Raw genomic sequence first — 23,919 nt, 5'->3', positions numbered from 1 at the left:
AAATTCAAGTTCAGTACCCTTTTATGTTTTTAGGTTTTCAATTAGAACCCATTAGAGTACATTCCCAGAAAATAGCTATCCACACCTCACAGCTGAGGACCTTAAATGATTTCCAAAAGTTGCTAGGAGATATAAATTGGTTACATCCCTATTTAAAATTAACTACTGGAGATCTAAAGCCCCTTTTTGATATACTCCAGGGAGATTCTGACCCAACCTCCCCGCAAAATTTATCTCCTGCTGCCCTAGAGGCTTTCCAGAGGGTAGAGTCAGCCATTAATCAACAAACCATGGGCTATTATAACCCCCTTCAACCCCTGTCTTTGATAGTTTTTTCCACACCCTTTGCACCCACTTGCCTATTATGGCAAGATGATAATCCCCTTTTCTGGATCCATTTGCCAGCCACACCTTCAAAAGTTCTCCCTGTTTATCCTTCTCTTATATGTAAAGTGATTATCCTAGGAATCAAGATGGCTAACTGTCATTTTGGAAAAGCCCCTGATACTGTTATTTTACCTTATTCTTCTGAGCAGCTTTCTTGGTTACAGTCACAATTTGATGAGTGGACTATATTATTATCCTCCTTTCAGGGAACCTTTGATACACATTTACCAGCCAATAGGTTGGTACAGTTTTTGCAAACTACCCCTTTTGTCTTCCCCAATGTTACCCAGCTGCAGCCTATATCCAAAGCCTTAATTTTGTTCATTGATGGGTCCAGTAATGGAAGGACTGCTATAGTTGTTGAAGGACAACACCAAATCATTGAGACCACCTACACCTCGCCCCAGCTGGTGGAGCTCCTAGGAGCTTTACAAGTGTTAGAATCGGTCTCATCTCCCTTTAACTTGTATTCAGATAGCCATTATGTGGTAAGGGCCTTGAGAGCTTTATAGGTGGTCCCTAGTATTCAACCCACCACTGACACTTTTCAGATGTTTCTTAAAATACAAATGCTCATAAGAAGTCGAGCCTACCCGTTTTTTGTGGGGCATATTAGAGCCCACACGGGACTTCCTGGACCCTTGTCCCAGGGAAATGATCTTGCTGATCAGGCCACTCGGCTTACATGCCTTAGTATTAAGCCTGACCCACTGTCACAGGCTCAGACGGCCCATATTTTACATCATCTCAATGCACAGACACTCAGACTACGATTCAACATAACCAGGGAACAAGCCAGACAATTTGTTAAGCAGTGCAAAAATTGTCTTACCCTGTTGCCAGAACCACATTTAGGAGTTAACCCATGGGGTCTTGTCCCCGGAGAACTCTGGCAAATGGATGTAACTCACATCCCATCTTTTGGGAAGCTTAAGTTTGTGCATGTGTCCATCGATACCTTCAGTGGGTTTTTCTGTGCTTCCGCCCACACTGGAGAAGCTACCAAAGATGTTATAAATCATTCATTGTATGCCTTTTCGGTCATGGGACAGCCCAAGATTATCAAAACAGACAACGGCCCTGGATATAGCAGTCTTAAGTTTAAACAGTTTTGTGCACAATTACAGATCAAGCACATTACTGGAATTCCCTATAACCCTCAGGGGCAGGGAATTGTTGAAAGGGCCCATAAGACCTTAAAGAATACCCTGATTAAGCTCGGGGCCCAAAAGACTGTCTACACCCTTAAGGGAAATTCAAAACAGCTACTGTCTCATGTGCTTTTTGTGCTTAACTTTTTAACACTAGACATAAGTAGTTGCTCAGCAGCTGACCGACTTTGGCATCCTAAAACCAGTCTAGAATATGCTCAAGAACTATGGAAAGATCCCCTTACAGGGATTTGGAATGGGCCAGACCCCATCATCATCTGGGCAAAAGGCTCAGCCTGCATCTATAATTCCAAGGAAGGGGAGCCAGATGGCTCCCTGAAAGAATAATTAAGCCATTTAATACCACCCAGGGTGGTGCTGAGAAGATGTTTCATGTTTTCTCTTGTAGGGTCAACATGGATAGATCTCTCACAATATTGATGATGCTGGTTGTGACTGCAACAGCTGGACAAGCCCGACGTATCAGGTTTTCAACTATACCTGGATTCTTCAAAATCAGGCCGGAGATATAGTTACTTCCAGCTCCAAGATTGGTGCCCAGCCCCATTGGCCCATGTTAGAAGTAGACATCGTGTCCTCGCATTAGGTGCAGACGCCGCCTGGGGCACCCCTGATTATTATATGCCTCAATTAACAGCAGTTAACACAGGTGATAAAAAGATTGATCCAGGTTGCAGCAGTGATATATGTCCTGCTGCTCTGGCCTTACACACCGGAGGTATATATGTCTGTCTGGAAACTCATCGAGATAGATCTCTAAATTATAAATGTGGCTATGAAAATGATTTTTACTGCACCTCTTGGGGCTGTGAAACCACTGGGGATACGCATTGGACCCCATCCTCCTCTTGGGATTATGTCACAGTTAAATGACTTTACCCCAATTCCAAAGTCACTGCCCCTGGAAAACAACCCCTTAATAGCTATTGTTCCCCCAATTCTTCTAGAAAAGAGTGGTTCAACCCATTACAAATTGGCTTTACAACAGCCGCAAGGACTGCTGACTGGACCAAGAGAGGATTCTCTTGGGGGTTGTGCATATATAAAGAGGGCACAGATTGGGGATTGACATTCAAGATTAAACTACAAAAGGAAATCGCCAACAAATATAAAGCATCTATAGGGCCTAATCCCCAGTTACACCACCCTATATCCCCAAGCAATCCTCAACTCTCAGGTACCTGCCCCACTGTTCCTGCCCCGGGGCATGCTACGACCCTATTTCAGCTCACTCTCCCTGTGGGGCCCCCCTCTTCCACTGATTTACTGTGGTCTATATTAAATGCTTCTGGTTTAGCTTTGCTGGATAAGACACAAAGAGATAATGCCTCAGAATTTGAAGATTGTTGGATGTGCTTTTTTGCTTTCCCACCCTTTTATGAGGGCATAGCCTTATTTGGAAATTTTACCCTGCTTTCAGATGCCAACCAGCTCCCCTTCGAGTCAGTTCAGCTTACTTTGACAAAACTCTCTGGGATAGGAAGTTGTGTGTTGGGCCCAGGCATGTTTCCATGGCAGCCCTTGCTAGAGATTTGCAATAACACGTTTAGAGTAAATAAAAATGGGTATTCTTATCTTCTTGCTCCAAATGATACATTTTTGGCATGTTCCACAGGCCCTACATGGTACATTATTATACAAGATTTTATAAATAATAGAGATTATTGTCTCTTGGTTCAGCGGTCTTTCTTGGCCTGGGTGCTGCTGGGACCAGGACTGGAATCGCAGCCCTTGTGTCGTCTCAACAGAATGCGTACAATTACCATCTGCTCAATGAGGCTATTAGCCAAGATATAGAGAATATAAAAAGGGGCCTAGATGATCTTACTGATTCCTTGGTCTCCCTTTCAGAAGTTGCCCTTCAAAATAGAAGGGGATTAGATTTGCTTTTTCTACAACAAGGAGGCTTATGCGCTGCACTTAAGGAAGAATGCTGCATATATGTTGATAAAACTGGATTAGTTAAAGATAGCATTGCCAAGGTTACTGCCAGTTTAGAAAAAAGAAAAAGAGAGAGAGAACAAAAAGAGTCATGGTACCAAAATTGGTTTTCAACCTCCCCCTGGCTTTCAACCTTGTTGCCTTCCCTTTTGGGGCCACTATTGGGACTCCTATTATTGATTTCCTTCGGTCCTTGGGCATTTCAGAAATTGACCCAACTTGTTAAATCTCAAATTGATTCATCTCTTTCAAGTGCATCTGTTTCAGTTCATTACCATTGGCTGGACATTGGCAATAACAAGCAGGTTACTGGAGAAGAGTCAGACATGGATACCGCTTCATCACCCTCTTCTCAGGGAGAGAGACTCAATTTCCATAAAATGCTTAAGTAAGATCATTCCCCTCCCCCTAAATTCGGCCATCAGTCTCATGCCACGATTCATTTTTAGATTGCCGTAGTCTGTGCTTCTGACATGGTAATATACATTCTTGCCACATTGGAAACTAAACAGTCATCCCAGGCTAGACACATTGAAAAATTGGAACTTGAAGCCATCGCCCGTGAGAGTTGTAAGACTAAGTACTGCACAGAGATTAGTCTGGAAGCTGTTAGACAGTCTCTGAGAGGCATGTCTGATTGCATGAAAGTTGAGTGCCTTAGGGTCCTTCACCCAGGAAAAAAAGCACGGGAGCAGGTCAGGGTTACTCTGGGTGAAAATCTGTGGGCCTGAGAGTCAGTCCTGTACATAGCCCTTAACATTGCACACTGGGGATCAGACCTCTACCTCTACCCATGGAGCTTGCTTCATTTCCTAAATCCCTTGGCTAGCCCAGGTTATACCCAACAGACTGGAACCATTAATCCAAGCCTCATAGATGACTTGTTCTTGGGTCCTTCGTGATTTTAGAGAATCACCCGGTGAGCAAACAGACATTTAGGTGGTCGTTAAAAATGTGGCTACAAATTTATTATACAATATGCCTTTATAAAAATATTAAAACGGCGGAGATGTTGAGAGCTATTAAGACAACTCTATTGTCTTGATCTCCAAATTGGGCCTCTCTCCCCAAGAAGAAAAGGGGGTCAAAAGCAGGCCACCAACGCACCATTATGAGAACAACCACAGAATGTTCCAGCCCTAAGTCAGTGCCAGATGTCCTGACCACAAGATGTACCCTGATACCACCAAGTTCCTGCTTCCCCGTGTAGTTGCCAAAAGAAAAATTTCCGCTTCCCCTTCCCTCCTGCTGAGAAGTACTTCCTCCTTTGCTTGTGCATTTCTGCTGCCCCATTTCTCCTGCTGAGAAGTACTTCCCCTTTTGCTTGTTCATTTAAGCCTTGAGCCTTGCTGAATACAGAGAGACCTTGATGCTGCTCAGACTGCTTCCATGTCATTCTTGCACTTGGTTTCCATCTCTCCCTTCCCCCATTTGGTTCTTAGGAGAAGGTCCCCTCGAGACCCTCGAATAACTGGACCTGCTGGATGGGTCATTCCTCTAAGCCCTGCTTCCTAGGATATCCTTACCCCCATCATGTGTGCTTGTACAAGCCCCTGCTTCTTCGGCATTAGCCACTGAACTCCTAAATGATTCTCCTCTTTTCCTTCTCTAGCCTCTCTTCCTCTTAGTTATCCACCTACCTCTCTCCTTTACTGCAGTTGTTCTCCTTCTTATCCAAGCTCATCTTCACACATATAAACTTTGAAACTTCATAGAAATAATTCACAGAGCAGTTTAAAAACTATCTCTTCCCATATGAAAAACACAAAAAATATTAGAGAGAACGTTTTGCGCCAAAATGATGCATGTCTTCTGTCAGTATCTGAGTTGTCCCAAATACAATCTAAACTAAGGTCATTTAGTCAGCACCCCTCTACAATCACTAGATAATTCCAAGGGCACCCTGTGACCTTAACTTGGTAAGAATGGCCTCACCATCAATAGCTCCACAAAGATAATCTCATAGTTCATTTTTACCAAGCACATTGGAAGATGAGGTTGATATAATCCAAACCCTGCCTACCAGCTTATCATACTTGGCATGGTATTTTGCTGAACTTATCAAACAAATTCTAAATTTATTAAGCCTGTCCTTATAAGAGAGATCATTTGTACTTAACAATATTCTAAGTGACTTCTACATTGTCTTAGTCCAGGTAAATCCTGACTCCCATAGATATTATATTTACCTCAGCCATTTTCTCTAGATGTTGAACAAAACTTCTGAGTCAACAGTAGCTTTTAATCATAGAACCTATATGTGTTTTGCAAAGACTTTCTCTATACTGAAACACCCCTGCATCCCTGAGATGAAACCTACTTGATCATGATAGATGATTGTTTTGATGTGTTTGTGGATTTGGTTTGCAAGAATTTTATAATTTTTGCATTGATATTCTAAACGGAAATTGGCCTGAAGTTCTTTTTCTTTTTTGGGTCTTTGTGTGGTTTAGGTATCAGAGGAATTGTGCCTTCATACAACAAATTGGGTAGAGTACTTTCTGTTTCTATTTTATTGAATAGTTTGAGGAATATTGGCATTAGGTCTTCTTTAAAGGTCTCATAGAACTGTACACTAAACCCATCTGGTCCTGGGATTCTTTGGGTTGGGAGACTATTAAGGACTGTTTCTATTTCTTTAGGGGATGGGACTGTTTAGATTGTTTATATGATCCTGATTTAACTTTGGTACCTGGTATCTGTCTAGAAAATTGTCCATTTTATCCAAATTTTCCAGTTATGTTGAGTATTGGCTTTTGTAGTAGGATCCACTAGGATCTAGTGAATTTTTTAGATTTCCTCAGTTTCTGTTTTTATTTTCATCCATCATGACCAAGTAGACTTCATCCCAGAGATGCAGGGATAGTTCAATATATGGAAATCCATTAATGAAATCCACTATATAAACAAACTCAAAGGAAAAAAAATATATTATCATCTCATTAGATGCTAAGAAAGCATTTGACAAAACACAACACCCCTTCATGATACAATTCTGGGAAAGATCAGGAATTCAATGCCCATACCTAAACATAGTAAAAACAATATGCAGCAAACCAGGAGCCAAAATCAAACTAAATGAAGAGAAACTTGAAGCAGTCTCACTAAAGTCAGGGACTAGACAAGGCTGCCCACTCTCTCCCTACCTATTCAGTATAGTACTTGAAGTCCTACACAGAGCAATTTGACAACAAATGGAGATCAAAGGGATACAAATTGGAAAAGAAGAAGTCAAAATATCACTATTTGCAGATACTATGATAGTATACTTAAGGGACTCCAAAATTCCACCAGAGAACTCTTAAACCTGAAAAACAACTTCAGCAAAGTAGCTGGATATAAAATTAACTCAAAAAAAAAAAAGTAGCCTTCCTCTACAGAAAGGTTAAGAAGGCTGAGAAGGAAATGAAGGAAACAACACTCTTCACAATGGTCACAAGTAATATAAAATACCTTGTTGTGACTCTAACTAAGCAAGTGAAAGATTTATATGATAAGAATTTCAAGTCTCAGCCAAATGTGTTGGCACACTCCTTTAATCCCAGCACTCAGGAGGCAGAGGCAGGCGGATTTCTGAGTTCAAGGCCAGCCTGGTCTACAAAATGAGTTCCAGGACAGCCAGGGCTATACAGAGAAACCCTGTCTCAAAACAAACAAACAAACAAACAAAAAACAACAAAACAACAACAAAAGAATTTCAAGTCTCTAAAGAAAGATAATGAAGATCTCAGAAAATTGAAAGATCTTCCATGCTCATGGAGTGGTAAGGTTAATATAGTAAAAATGGCCATCTTTCAGAAAGCAATCTACAAATTCAGTGCTATCCCAATGAAAATTCCAACTCAATCCCTTATAGAGTTAGAAAGATCAATTTGTAAACTTGTCTGAATTAACAAAAAAAACCTAGGATAGCGATAGCGGAACATTTTTCTCAACAATAAAAGAATTTCTGGTAGTATCACCATCCCTAAACTCAAGATGTACTACAGAGCAATTGTGATAAAAACTGCATGGTATTGGTACAGTGACAGGCAGGTAGATCAATGAAATAGAATTGAAGACCCAGAAATAAACCCACACACCTATGGTCACTTGATCTTTGACAAAAGAACTAAAACCATCTAGTAGAAAAAGGACAGCATTTTCAACAAATGATTCAAGTGGATCAAGGACCTCCACATAAAATCAGATACACAGAAACTTAGAGAGAAAACAGTGGAGAAGAGCTTTGAACATATAGGTACAGGGGAAAAAATTCCTGAACAGAACACCAATGACTAGTTCTGTAAGATCAAGAATCAAAAAATGGGACTTCTTAAAATTTCAAAGCTTCTGTAAGGCAAAGGACATTGTCAATAAGACAAAAAGGCAACCCGTGGATTGGAAAAGATCTTTACCAATCCTACATCCAATAGATGGCTAATATCCAAGATATACAAAGAACTCAAGAAGTTAGATTCCAAAGGAACAGATAATTCTATTTTAAAATGGGGTATAGAACTCAACAAAGAATTCTTAACTGAGGAATACCAAATGGCAGAGAACCACCTAAATAAGTGTTTAACATCCTTAGTCATCATAGAAATGAAAATCAAAACAACCGTGAGAATCCACCTCACACCTGTCTGAATGGCTAAGATCAAAAACTCAGGCAACAGCAAATGCTGGTGAGGTTGTGGAGAAAGAGGAAAACTCCATTGCTGGTGGGATTACAAGGTTGGAGATTCCTCAGAAAATTGGACAAATACTACCTGTGTACCCACTAATACTACTCCTGGGCATATATCCAGAAATGCTCCAAAATGAAATAAGGACATATGCTCTACTCTGTTCATCACAGCCTTAAATATAGTAGCCAGGAGATGGAAAGAACCCAGATGTCTCTCAACAGAGGAATGGATACAGAAAATATGGTACATTTACACAATGGAGTGCTCAGCCATTGAAAACAATGAATTCATGAAATTCTTAGGCCAATGAATGGAACTAGAAAATATCCTACTGAGTGAGGTAACCCAATTATAAAAAACACACATGGTATGTAATCACTGACAAGTGATTATTAGCCCAGAAGCTCAGAATACCCAAGATACAATTCACAAACCACATGAAACTCAAGAAGGAAGACCAAAGTGTGGATAGTTTGATTCTTTTTAGAAGGGGGAGCAAAACACCCTTGGAAGGAGTTACAGAGACAAAGTTTGGAGCAGAGACTGATGGAATGACCAGCCAGAGACTGCCCCACCTGGGGATCCATCCCATATACAGTCAACAAACCCAGACACTTTTGTGGATGCCAACAAGTGCTTACTGACAGAATCTAGTTATAGCTGTCTCCTGAGAGGCTCCACCAGTACCTGACAAATACAGAGGTGGATCCTCACAGCCTTCCACTGGACCAAGCACAGAATTCCCAATAAAGGAGGTAGAGAACGGACCCAAGGAGCTGAAGTTGTTTGCAACCCCATAGGAAGAACAACAATATCAACCAATGAGACACCCCGGACCCCAGTGCTCCCTGGGACTAAATGATCAACCCAAAGAGTACACATGGAGGGACTCATGGCTCCACCTTCACATGTAGCATTGGATGGTTTTGTAAGGCATCAGTGGGAAGAGAGTCCAGGAAGCAGGTGTGGGTAGGTTGTTGAGCAGGGGGAGGTGGAGGGTATAGGGAATTTTCAGAGGGGAAACCAGGAAAGGGGACAACATATGTAATGTAAATAAAGTAAATATATAATAAAAAAAGAAGAGTTTCAATGTAAGCATGTCTTAAGCTTTGTCACATATGTAGAGTTAAGTTAATTGTAATTAAAACCTTCTTTTCCAACATTGTATTGTATTTAAAATATGGCTGAAATAAATGATCTGGTGTCAGACTCTGGAAGTTGGCTAAACAATGATTGCTAAATAAGTCAAGCTGATCCAAGTTTTATTCATTCCTCATGCAGTGCATTTTCCTGCTGACTCTGACAACTGGAGAGACATCATTCATTCTAAAAGTTCTATTTCTTTAGAGAACTCTGAGTAATGCACCTACCAAGTCAGAAAGTGAACATGAACAACAGCAATCTATTATCAAGTACCCTTTACATGATTGTACTTGAGCAGATCCTGAATGGACAAGCAAGTTACATGAAAAAGATGAAAAAGTTTCCTGAATACCTAACATTTATACTTCTGTTATAATTTTGTTTGTTGCAAAGCATGCACCTAGGTTACCTGAGGAATGTCTTATAACTGATTGATTGAGGAAGAGGATGAGCAAGTCTGGTTTACTGATGATTCTGCATGGTATGCAGGCACCACCCAGAAGTGGATGGCTGTAGCTGTCCTGAAGGACACATGAAAAGGCAAACCTTCATAGGGGCAGAACTATGGACATTACACATGGTTGTACATTCAGTTTTGAAGAAGAAATGCACAGATGTGTGATTGTTCACTGATTGGATGTAGCCAATCAAGTGGCTGGATAGTCAGGATTGGATAATTGGTAAGAAAGACATCTGGGAAGAAGTATGTATATAGATCTCTCCAAATGTGTAATGTAATTTAAGATACTTGAGTCCTTTGCTCATCAAAAGGTGACTTCAGCTGAGGAGGAATTCAATTCAATAATCACGTAGAATCATGGTGACATAGGCAGAGGCTAAATATGGGCTGGACAATATTGACAGACACTGAGCATGACTGTCCTGTCTATAGCTGCTTCTGAGTACCAGATATGTCTACATCAGACACTTGAACTGAGTCCCAGATATGTTACTATTCCTTAGTGTGACCAATCAGAGACCTGGTGTCAGATTGACTGCACTGGTGAATTTCCTCAATGGAAAGGACAATGCTATTTCCTTACTGGAAACTTATGGTTATGGATTTGCCTTTCCTGAATACAGTGATTCTCCCAATCACCATCCACAGACTTGTAGAATTAAGCATCCACTGTCATACTAGTACACACAGGTTTCTGACCAAAAACCCCACTTCACAGTCACAGAAGTGCAACAGTAAAGCCACAATCATGAAATTCAACTCCCTACCATCATAAAGCTGATAGCCTGTTAAAAAGATTGAATGGTCTTTGAAAGACTCAGTCATAATAACCAACTAAATTGCAGAAACCTGGAGGCCTAAGACAGGGTTCTCTAGGAGGCAGCAAATGCTTTTTCAATCATTATTAAATATAAAGTATGCTTTCTCCAATATTCAGCATCTATGGGTCCAGTCCAAGAATCAAAGGATTGGTAGGAGATATTTCTACTCTATATCACTCTGAGTAACTGAGTAGGAAATTTTTTGTTTCCTGTTTCTACAACCTTAAGTTCTTCTGAGCTAGAAGTGTTGGCTCAGATGTGGTGGTGGAGGGGTGCTCTTGCCATGATGCACAACAGAAATTTCATTGATCAGAAAGTTCGGATTTCTTACTGGCCACTTTGGTCTTCTGATGCTTTAATACAACAGGCTATGAAAGAAACAGTGTCAGAAGAGATGACTGTTCCAGATTACCAAGGGGAAACTGGATTGATTATGCACAAGGGAGGTTAGAAAGATTATGTTTTTTCTGGAAAGCACAGTATACTTCAGGGCATCCATTAGTGGTACCATGTCCTTTGATTAAAGTCACTGACAAATTATAATAGCCTAGTCTTGGCTGGATGATAAAGGAACCAGACCTTTAACGAATGATTGTTAAGAATGTGTTTGTACAGATATTTTCATTTTCTTTCCTCAATTTCTTTATTATATGATCCTTGACTACATCTGGAATTACCTAAAACCCAAATGACTGTGAACACCACAAGGGATATTTTTGTAATTAAATCATTTGAAGTGGGAAGATACACTTCAAATCTTGATCTTTGGATAGCAAAATAAACCATTTATCCAGATCCTTTGAGGTAGAAAAATCAACCTTTCATCTGGACCACACCTTTTGCTGGCAGTCTCTATAAAAGATGTGAAAGAAAGAAGTTTGGAAACTTACTCTATTTTCCTGCTTGCTTTTGTTCCTCATAGCAAGTCCATACCTTCACTGAAAGTAGAGTTTACTTCTTCAGGATTCCAGCATGTACTAAAGAAAAGATGAAATACCTAGCCTCAAGTACTAAACAACTAATGGATTCTGGGACCAGCCATTTATAGGCAGCCATTATCTGGATCACAACCTGCAAACTATTCTAATAAATCTTTCTCTCTCTCTCTAGATTTATTCTTTTTCTGTTCTCCTAAAGGACCCCAACTAATACATCATTTTCTAATGCTTTTCACAATCTATGTTCTGTCTTCTCACCTTTGTTTTAAACATAACAAAAGCAAAGTTCCAGGAAGGCCTGGCATTTCCAGTTTTGGAGTAATAGCTACAACAAAACTTTAGAAGACTCTTTCAGCCAACGAGTCTTGGCTATAAACATTAATATCAGAAACAATTTTCTCTTCCTAAAGTCTACCTGAAATATCCATGGTATTTGCTGTAGAGACCAAGTAACAAAGCTTCAACACCCTAAAGTCTTACAGAACACGCAGGACCTAGATCTTCCTATTACAGAAGTAGGAGACACATGGTACCTTCTTCATGAAACCTGTTCTATCTGGGTTAATACTTCAGCAGAGGTATATGATGAAATAAGGCAGAAAAATGCTTAAAGATTTATATAAAATTGAGTAAAGGAGCCGGGCGTGGTGGCGCATGCCTTTAATCACAGCACTAGGGAGGCAGAGGCAGGAGGATTTCTGAGTTCGAGGCCAGCCTGGTCTACAAAGTAAGTTCCAGGATAGCCAGGGCTATACAGAGAAACCCTGTCTCGAAAAACAAAACAAAACAAAACAAATCAAATCAAAACAAAACAAAACAAAAATTGGGTATAGACTTCTCTGTACAAATAGCCTATGGGTTCGGACTCAGCTTCTCTAGGCAATTTAAAAATGTTCTCAGTGTCTTGGATCCTGTTTATTTAACCTTCTCATATGAATTGTATCTTATAGATTACAGGCTATTAATTTCTGGATGGTATCATCTTGAGCAAATAAACTATTACTGTCTACACTGACACCTTGTATATAACAAATAACATCTATTGAAATTCAAATGAAGGCACAGCTTAATCTCCAAATTCTTACAATGGCTGCCTCCTCCTTCTTCAAAATGTTGCTCCTTTCTTTATTCCTTAAGAATAAAGAATCTCCTATGACAGATTGGTAATGAGAACCTCTCTCTCAATCACCCTTGCTTAACTCTAAATCAGTTCCAGAAGAAAAAAGATCCTCCTTTCTTTTTAATAATTTCAATCTTATTAATATGTCAAGGGAAAACCGTAGAGACAAAATAAAATGAAAACAGAACCAAAATAGCCCAACCAAAAAAATGTTCAAAATTAGTGCCAAGCAAACTCCACATCTGCAAATTGGAGTCTCTTAGGAGAAACAAAGTGTGAGAAATCGTTGTTTTATATGATGTGGAATTATACATAGCACTAACAGTTTGGTCTCAATAGAGCAGTAGCTGGGATCTCAGCTGCAAGTCTCATCCTCCAGTTACATCTTGACAGAACATTCAGCAGTGTAGTGGGGTATTAACAATTTCAAAACCAATACCATGTATCTGTATCATGATCGCAATGATACTTATGAATGGGCATTTAGATTCATAGTGCTATTAAGAAACAGAAGTTGTAGAGGGATTTAAGCTAACACCTCTCCATCATGCCTGTCAGATATTTAAATTTTAGAGTTATGAGATAACAGCCAGTGTATTAGGCTTAATTATTTTTTCTATATTTTATTAGGTATTTTCCTCATTTACATTTCCAATGCTATCCCAAAAGATGGCCTAGTCAGCCATCACTGGAAAGAGAGGCCCGTTGAACTTGCAAACTTTATATGCCCCAGTACAGGGGAACGCCAGGGCCAAAAAGTGGGAGTGGGTGGGTAGTGGAGTGGGGGGGGGAGGGTATGGGGGGCTTTTTGGATAGCATTGGAAATGTAAATGAGGAAAATACCTAATAAAAAATATAGGCTTAATATTTTAACTACAAGATATATTAATTGGTCACTTTTTTGGGATAGGGTAAATTTAACTACTAGATAGGCTAATTAGTCATTTGTGGAGGCATAGAGAATTGAACTTTAATTTATTTCTGAGACAGTTAATTTAAATCGAAATAGAAGAAAACTGGCTCTACAAAGTGCCTCAATTTGGGGACAATAAACTGTACTGTGGTAACAGGATTCCCATCCTTTGGAGGCAACATTCTTTATAACTTCGTTTATTCATTAAGTAGAGCAAACAGGCCTTTGGCTCCTTTCCATTGGTGGTCATCTTCAAGCTCCAGCTCCTGCAGTCCTGTTAAACACACCAATGTTGTAAAAATGAAAAAAAAAATCGTGCTATAATTGATAGCTGAGTCATTTTAGTGTCATTTTAGATCACAATTCTTATCATCAATACCTTCACAAAATATAAAGGCTACAATATCAGAAGCAAATAGCTCCTCTAATTATCTCAATACAGAAGAAACTTAATTTCATGTCAGGTACCAAACAGTTAACAAAATAAAGAACAAAATATATGTTTTAAGGATTGAACTCATAATTCTGACATGGAAACACACATTTTCAATTAGTACAGGCAAGAAAAACAAGCCAGTGTGCTATTTTACATAAGCTTTCACATTCTTCAAAACTAATTTTCTCTTGAAGACAATATAGAGAAATTTTTTTTATCTCATTTGGCTGATGTAAAGTCTGTGATCACGACCGGTTTATTTTAAAACCTTAAAATCATCACATTTTACAGATGTACAGAATCAACGTTAGAAGTTGTGTTTCAACATCTCTCACAATGTTTTTGAATAGTAAAAATATTGTGAATTCATACATTTAGGAACTCTTTTACATAGACTATATGACTTTCCTAATCGAGCCACACGAGGGAGCTCTAACCTAGACGATACAATCTCTAAGTGCATGGTGGGCTCTGCCTTTGGTGAAGTTAATTACTAAAAAAGACACTGGCACAGTTAGTATTTTCTGCTTTTACTGGGTATATATTATTTTAACAATCTATACTGCTTATAACTGAGCTTCACTGGCTCTTAAAATAAGCTGAGAAAAAGTCATTATTTTGATGTGCTTAAATCTCTGAATTTTGTAAGGTTCTTTAACTAGCATTTTAAAAGTTGCAAAACTATGAGAGCACGTTCAGATATCTGGTTTCAAATGTATATGTCAGAAAAATTACACAAAAAACTGGGGAGTTTTAAAATACAACCGAGTTAATAAAGCAAAACACAAACATACTTTTAAATGCATATGTCAGAACAATTGCAAAACAAACTGGGAAGTTATAAAGACAACTGAGTTATTAAACAAAAACCAAACTACCTTAATGCTTTATTTTGTCATTTGGAGAGGAAGATCTTTGGCCTGCATTAACTAATGTTAATTAGTTAACACTAGGGCATTAATTTTCTCTGGTGTTCCAAATTTTCCATTTGAGCATTGTAAAGGAACAATAGGTTTTTGTTAGTCCCATAATAATACAGTTTTAAAGATATGGTTTTAAGAAAAATAACCTTTAAATATCTAGAAAAATTAAGAACTCTAATTTACCTGTCAATAGAATAATTTATTTTTATCAAAATATTTTTCTTTTTATTCTAACAAATAATTTTGTAACATTAGTCTAAGTTATATTATGTTACTAATTTTTTTAATTTCTTTTATTATTGTTGCCCTACATTGTGACAAATATGTCCCTATTCAGTGCAGTAATTTTATTCTTTTCTTATGAATACTTTTCTGTTGGCCTTACATTTTTTGTTAAGTATCTAGTTACCTATTATCAGGCTTTGGTGTCATTGAAGATGACCTATTCCACTATAATAACAGTAACATTAGCAATTGCAACTAGAGGAAGGGAATCTATCTCTGGTCATTGGTGAAGCCATGCCATTGTGAACTGTTCTGAAAGTCAAAAGATTCCTTTATCACTGGAGACTTTCTTGTAAACAAAACAAGTCAAGACAAAGCCAGAGGCTTTTTAAATTTACGACTTATTCACTTGGGCCTTTCTATCACTAGGTCAGGAAAATTTACTTCAAGGAAAGAAGTCAGTTCTAGAGATTTTAGAAAAAGAAGTATAAAGCCTTCCTAAAATGTGGATCAACTCAGGGTCCTCTTTGGCTACTATCCAGTCTTCTTAAGAGTGTACTCTATGACAATCGCCTTTTTGGCTTTAAATGTAATATGTTTTTTGCATTTAAATGTAGTATTAATGTAAAATGAGTTTGCTTGAGATAGTCTATTCCTAGGCACCCTTGAAATCTAGAACTTCCTGATGAAGTTAAGTATTCTTGAAAATGAAATACTACTCCATAAAATTTTATTTTTACCTTGAAGTTAAATTTGGAGAAAAAATACCTGAATACCCTTATCTATTAGAAAAATTAAAAGATCAGATTTTTGTCTGCTATTTCTAGTAGTACAATTCGAGTGTGCCTTTTTGAATTCAGTAGGTGGAAAATTGTTAAAAGTTTAATGTAAAAATTATGAAAATTAAGAACTTAAGGTATAAGCAAATTTTAGAAGCCACAAGATATATATTTTCTATAGGCCAAGCCTTTGAACATTTACTTAATTCCTATGTAAATATCAGTGATATACTTAAGTTTATAAAACATTTTTCAAGTGAGAGAGGTAAATATTCTTATTTAAAAAGACATACAAAACCAGACAGAAAGTATTAGAAATTCCTACACCATGTCAATAATGGGGAACATAATAACTCACTATGGAACCTTACAAATTTGGGTTGGAGAATATCAACTCCAAGTATAAAATTCAGAAACAATTTAAAAATTAAAAAAAATGATTGTAGTAAAAAAAACTCATATTAAAGAGAAAATGAATTATACTTAATGACAAGAAAACATTGCCAAATCCCATCCATACTTATTACCATTTAATGAAGCTTGGACACACAGTAATGTGACTGCTCCTTAAGGTGCATGAGAGAATTCTTTAAAAGTGATATGACTAATTAGGTGACATTCTGCCTCTAAGTTTATACTTCAAATGCTCTGTATTCAGTGTTCATTAATTGCTACCTACTTTTAGTGGTTCATTTTTAAACAAATATTTCAAACAAAACTAGAGTACATTTTTAATTGCCTTGAGATGTAAAATACAAATGTGAGTGACTTACTGGAAGAAACACTCAAAATTTATTTTTAATCTTTTATTTGAAAGGTAGCAAGGAAGTGAATCAGGGATTAAAATATAGAAAGCCACTTTATGCTGTTCAATATGATCCCAAGAGCTAGATACCAGAGATTATGAATGTGTCTCAGGAGAATAGGAAGACAGTTATCAGCTCCAAAACTGGGTACTTTTACCTTCATTCTTTATCTTCTCACAACTTTCTTTGATTTTTTTTTCTTTTGTACAACTGAGCCTGTTTTAGAAATTAATGTATGAAACAAGGGGTTTAACTTCTGAACCTCTAAATTTAAAAAAAAATTCTAGAAGGATGTTAGCAGTAATGCATCTTATTTTTCAAGTAAGCAATAATGCCAACAATGGGGTGAAAACATATTCACTATGCAATAGTAATTCAAGGTTCTTCAATGTTCCTGGTAGGATCCAGGGGCTGCCATATCATCATCAACCAAACCAACCACAGTATATTTATAAAATGGGTTCTATTTTTCACCCAATAATTCAGAAGAACTGTGGTTCAACAGCTCCTTTTTTCTAAGAGTATAGTCTACTTTTATATCTGGGTATTGTCTGGCTTTAGAAATTCTTTATTAATTTTTTAATTTTTTACTTTTTATTAGATATTTTCTTTATATACATTTCAAATGCTATCCCGAAAGTTCCCTATACCCTCCCCCCGCCCTGCTCCCCTACACACCCACTCCCACTTCTTGGGCCTTGTGTTCCCCTGTACTGGGGCATATAAAGTTTGCACTATTGCATATGCCAGCAAGATTTTGCTGAAAGGACCCTGATATAGCTGTCTCATATGAGGCTATGCCAGTGCCTGGCAAATACAGAAGTGGATGCTCACAGTCATCTATTGGATGGAACACAGGGTCCCCAGTGGAGGAGCTAGGGAAAGTACTCAAGGATCTGAAGGGGTCTGCAACCCTATAGGTGGAACAACAATAGAAATTCTTTTTTAACTATTAAAATCTATGAGACAGGTCTTGTGAGTTTTTCTGGTAAATGAAGTAAAACAAAAGTGACATGTAAGTTTCAAAATTAGTGTTTTAAGAAAGCTTGTTTGCTCCAGTCCTTGATTCAGATCACAGTAAATACTTGGCACAGGGCTCCTATAAGTTGATAACAAACTATCAAGGAGAGAGTCAAGTTTTTCCTCGCAGATGATATTGATATGCCAAGTAAAACCTGGCATAGTTGAGCTAGTCCTGGTTTATATGCAGGTAAAATTAAAATACTATATGGTTTTGGAGGCTTACACCTAGATTTCATAATATAGTTGACACCCAGTATTGTATAATGGCCCTGGTGTCTAGCTGGTGGTGCTTTTAGGGATGCTATGGAACCTTTCCAAGTTGAAGCCTTCCTGAAAGAAGTGTGTCACTCTTGTTGGCTTTTGAGAGTTTATAACCTGGTTCCACTTCCTGTTCCCCTTTCTGCTTCTGTATGTGGATGGAATTGTGATCCGCCCATTGAACCAGTGCTGTGCTATCTCTACTACTATGGACTTTCCCTCTGGAACTGTAAGCCAGAATAAAGTCTTTTATATAAACAGTTTTTGATATTGTGGTATTTTAGCACAATAACAGAAAAGTAAGTAGTATAGTAAGTCAGGATGACCATTGGTAGGATTAACATAGTAAAAATGGCCACCCTACCAAATTCAATCTATAGATTTAAAGCAATCCTCATCAACATCTGAGCACAAAATTTCAGAGAAATGGAAAGAGCGATTCTCCATTTCATATAGAAAATCAGGATAGTGAAAAAAATTCTTAACAATAAAAGACCTTCTGGGAGAATCTCTATCCCTGACCTATGTGAACACTCACATAAAAACATTCCTTACATATATGTGTATATATATATATATATATATATATATATATATACATTCACTAATCATTCTAATTTAAATCATTCTAACTTAGATTTTATTCTGAAGCATAAAATTACATATAATGTCATTTATCTCAGTATGACACATACCTAATTTCAAAATATGTGATAATAGGTAATCAGAAAAGAAAATGCAGAGGACATAATTATGCTCTGCAATGCTCTATTTTCTTTCTACAAATTAAGATGAACCTTTTTTGATATGGAAATCATAACAATAAATTCTAAACTAATGAATTTGACCATTTTTCTCCCTTTCCTTACAATATACAGAATTTCCCCCTCTTTCTAAAAAGCAATGAAATCCAAATTTCCAGGGATTTTTGTTTCTATGATTTCTAAAAATAGGAGCTTATTTCAGTCAAAACAGCTAAAGTCTACTTGTGAAATATTTTAAAATACTATAAACTTCACCAAACTTTAAAAACTAACTTAGAAAATAGAAAAATAAGCAAAGAAGGATTATAAAAACAATGTTCTGGTATGGAAGTCATATTAAGAGAAAGAAATGGAAAGAATGAAAGAAAGAAAGAAAGAAAGAAAGAAAGAAAGAAAGAAAGAAAGAAAGAAAGAAGGAAGGAAGGAAGGAAGGAAGGAAGGAAGGAAGGAAGGAAGGAAGGAAGGAAGGAAGGAAGGAAAGAAGGAAGGAAAAAGAGGAGTAAGGAGGGAGAGAGGAAGTAGGAAAGGGAAGGAAGAAGAGAAACCCTCCAGGTAAACCATCGAGAGCAATACCAGCAAATAGCTGCTGAATCACTTAGTAATGAGGGCACAGTTTTATAGTTTTCAAAACTACGGTTTTGGATAAAATAATATTTTGAGAAACCTTCCTTATTCATTATTCATAAGTTAATGATTCTTTGAGTTCTACTTCCCTTTCTTAAGGGAGATAGAATTTGGTTCCAGCTGGGAAAAAAATCCCTTTAAAGCAAAGCTAAACTCATAATTCAAAATTCTAAATGATTTCCAAACTCCTTTCCTAAGCAGTTGTTTAAAAAATTTCTTTTTCATTTTTCAAAACCAGAAATTGCATGTCATGCATATCATAAATTTTATTTTGCTGTAGAAATCTCCTGATCCAGATCAATTCACAGTAAACTTGGAAACAATCATCTCTTTTATCGTACATATTCTCAACAGCATTGATGTAAAGATAAAAGTAGAGTAATAGAAACCTCCTGCTATCTAAGCTCAGGTGTGGTAAGCTGCCAGCTTTCATGTGACTTAGAATATCTGTTTCATCTTCATCAGTGTGAAACTCCATGCAGAACAATAGCTATCAAACAGAAATCAGGAAAAAAGAAGGGGATAAAATAAAATTATGAATGGAATTGAAAATTAAACTACATCCTGATAATTTGGCTTGCCTAATACAAATGCCAAATCACATACTGATTTTCAATTATACAGAAATATTTTATAAATATGTTTTTAGAAATTGTTGATTCGGGAGCTATGCTTATTTAAGTTTAGTACTGTCAAATTACTTTACCTAGGAAAAATGTTAATGAAATATTAATGTCTATTGCTATAAATGGGAAATCCAAAGACACGGCCAAAAATTAGCCTGCAATGAAGAAATCCACATTTTTCGGATCACTATTGGCTACTCTTTTCCTATTAGTATGATAAATACTCTGGGAAAGGGGCTGCTTAAAGAATAAAGCATTTGCTTTTTTGGGGGGTGGGGTGGGGTTCAAGACAGGGTTTTTCTGTATAGCCCTATCTGTCCTGAACTCACTTTGTAGACCAGGCTGGCCTTGAACTCATAAATTTGCCCGCCTCTGCCTCCTGAATGCTGGGATTAAAGGCGTGCACCACCACGCCCGGCTAAGTGTTTGCTTTGACTCATAGTTGAAGCATAGATTCCATCAGAGTAGAGACATCAAGATGGCAGGAGTTTGAAGCAGCTGATCACATCACATCCACCATCAGGATACAGAATAAAGGAAGCTTTATGCTCAGCTCATTTTCTTCTTTTTATACAGGAGGGTTCCATCACAGAAAATGGAGACATTCACAGTGGACATGTTTTTCCATGTCAATTAACTAAATAAAGATAATCTCTCACAGCTGTTCCAAGAAGCCTATCTGCTAGCTGATTCTAGATCTCATAAAGTTGACAACTGAGTTAGTCATCATACAATTCAGTTGTTTATCCCATCTCTTCCACCACATTATATGGAAGTGTCTGTAATGAGAGTTCTGAGACATTTGGACATAAGGATTAACCTGTCATGTTGTTTTCATGTTTTCTCAATGATTATTTCATTGTAAAATTTCTGTATATAATTTCTCATATATGACATGAATTTTTGCACTAGATTTGCTCCCATATTCATAAGTAGGCTCATCTTTAAATGCCTTATTCTTGTGCCACTAGGCCTTTGAGAAGATAGCCAAGCCACTCAGCACTGCTGATACATCAGTATCCTTTGGAACCATCAGACAAAAGTTCAAACCTCACATCTTTAGCCATTCAGCATTAGCTTGCATCCACATACCTGCCCCTCTGTTTGTAAAACAAATTTAGACTTTTCTTATTTCAGTGTGATATGGGAACTCAGATGATAGCTAAATTCATTCCTTGAGACAACAAACCCCTCGATGTCCTGAAAAGGTAATAAAAATATGGAGAAAGAACAAAAGTAGTCATTATATTAAAACAAACTAAGAGCTTCTTTAAATATGGGAGAGGAGCTGAATTTGGTAGAATACCAGAGGAGTTCTGTGTTGACTTCCCTTTCCCATGTCATCTTGCTCATGTGTTCATCCCTTTCTGTCATTTTCCCATAGGGAAAGGGAGTATTTTCTTAGGAAGCCAGTGCCTCCCTTCCCTATCTGTCTTATAGCATTCTTAAATTCCCTCAAGAGTGATGCCTGATCACCATATTACCATAATAGTTCTATAGTTCTGGTTAAGAGAAGTGACCCCAATACAATAGCTGAGTGACATATGGTTTTATTTACATAGTCATACAACATACTTCTGAGATTTCTTCTTCTCTTGACATAATCCCGAATGTTTTGTTTGAAATACAAAAATGTGCTGCTGCAAGATGTTTCTAACTAAAAGAACCTAGGGCCTCACGGAACCCAGTGCATGACAAGCAGTCCTGAGTGCATACTTATGTGATGTCTTATGGTCATGAGCTGAGCCTCTACCAATATCATTCTAAGAGATAATGTTTACATGACATAAAAAGCATAAAATAATTGTCATGTATTTATTCTTCAATTTTAGTCATACAATCATGACTAAAAAACTGGGACTTTCCAAAATCTCAATAAAACATGTTTTGATCACCAACTTTGTTTTTAAGTCAATAGGCTTCTCTAGAGCACAGGATTTTCAGTAGAGTATGTATCTGTTAAACAACAGATATACTATATACCCAAACTTCCACTCTATAAAAGAACTTTCATCTTACCAATAACTCCAGTACATACTAGGCACCTCTGTATCATTCTGTCGGACCAGAATTGTGTTTCCAATATGATAATTATGGAATGCAGCACATTTCATGCTACTTTTGGGGCAACATTTATGGGTTTTATTGTCTAAAAATAAAACCTATTAGTGAGTGACTATTCTCCATTTCACATGGATATATACAGTTTGTGATCCCTTTTATGCTTCAGACAAAAGCACTTTGTTTACCAAAGGAATGGACAAGCAACATACCACAGAGTGGTCTCTTCTTGCTGCGGTACCACATCTGGTATGAGACAGGAATTGGGCCTATTGAAAAGTAAAAAAAAAAAAAAATCATGTATCATAATAATTCTTACCTGTACGTAAGGATCATATGTCCATTCTCTTATTAACATTATTTAACAGCTCTCCCAAATTTACATCACAGATTTTAGGATTTGCCAGCTTCACAGATCTTAGAAAAAGCAATATGGAGATGACTGGTGCTATAAAAAGGTGTTCTGGAATATTTTTTGTGCTTTAAAGCCATATATAAGAAGAATTTGGCAGCCAGTATGGCAGCAGCTAACAGGTGCTGGTTGTATGTGGTTTTTAACCATACTTATAATTATTCTGTGGCTCTGTCAACTGCCCTCTGCCTGCTCATGTCATCTTGTGCCCTAATACAGCTAATTAGTCATTCCTGACAGCATTCTGAGCTGTGCCTAAATTGCACTGACATCTGACTCTAGCTATTGCTTTGAGGAATTCACACATTTCATTTTGACTCTTTTGCCTGAGATGAGGTCTTTTGCTTAGTCTTCAGTCTTATATCATCAGCATCTAGGAATGGAAGCTGCTAGCTGGTTACATATGAGAATTTGAGGCTGTTGTATCACTTTCCCCAGATGCCTCTATCACAAGTCTCATGGTTACTCTTTTTTTCCTACCAAGGGTCTAACTAGGTCTGCATTAGAGAGGTCAGGAAGAAGCAGTCAATTTCACAGGGACAGATAACATTTATAGAACTGCAAAGCTTAGAGTTTCTTTCAGTAGTATTGAACACAGCCAGTAGATAGTGCATGAAGCCATCAAAATCTGATTTCTTAATAATCGTTTTATTCCTAAGGAGAGACAAGATGACAAAGGTAACAATAATAAAATAAAGCATTTTATGAGGGGCTTCAGTATACTTTTAGAGGGTTAATCCATGACCATCAAGCTGGGAAACAGAAAAGCAAGGTGATGAAGCAGGAGCTGAAATCTTTACAGGCTCTGAAGGCAGCAGGCAGAGACAGATAGTGGGCCTGGCTTCTGATACCCCCAAAATGAATTCCTAGTGACACATTTCCTCCAAGGCAAAATGTCCTATAACAAGGCCAAACCTCCTAACCTGTCCCAATCAGTTCCACTGACTGGAGACTAAGAATTGAGGAATCTGAGTATATGGAAGCCACTGCCATTCAAACCTCAATACCATGATAATGGATAGTAACATGAGCTTCCACAAACTTTTATTTTATAAATCAAGTTCTAGACAAAATTTGACTCATGGTCTTACAAGTGACTGACATCATCGACAGGTGATTCTTGCCAGCACTTTAAATTAAAATGCTTTTGTAGTATGATACATGATTAACATTTGAACTTTACTTCTATTACAAATATGTTATAGCTATATGAAGTGAGATTTTCTTTAAACAGTATGATAAATATGTTACATATTGTACTGACCATCTAAAGTTGCTAGTAGACTGAGCAACTTCTTTCTTCCACTCTCTAAGATGTTTTTGGTGGATGACAAGAGTTGATTAAGTCATTGTTTTTTTTTAAATATTTTTTATTACATCTTTTCCTCAATTACATTTCCAATGCTATCCCAAAAGT

The 23,919-nt window shown here is 37.5% G+C and overlaps 1 pseudogene; it reads left to right on the top strand.

Annotated features, from left to right (window-relative positions):
- Positions 1 to 2,340: 2,340 nt before the first annotated feature.
- The window catches only part of LOC110305986, a 61,345-nt pseudogene continuing 39,766 nt past the window's right edge, over positions 2,341 to 23,919 (top strand).

This window comes from Mus caroli, chromosome 2, assembly GCF_900094665.2.
Source record: "Mus caroli chromosome 2, CAROLI_EIJ_v1.1, whole genome shotgun sequence".
Lineage (NCBI taxonomy): Eukaryota > Metazoa > Chordata > Mammalia > Rodentia > Muridae > Mus > Mus caroli.
Note: the sequence above shows the minus strand (reverse complement) of the source record. Positions and strands in the feature narration are given on the sequence as shown.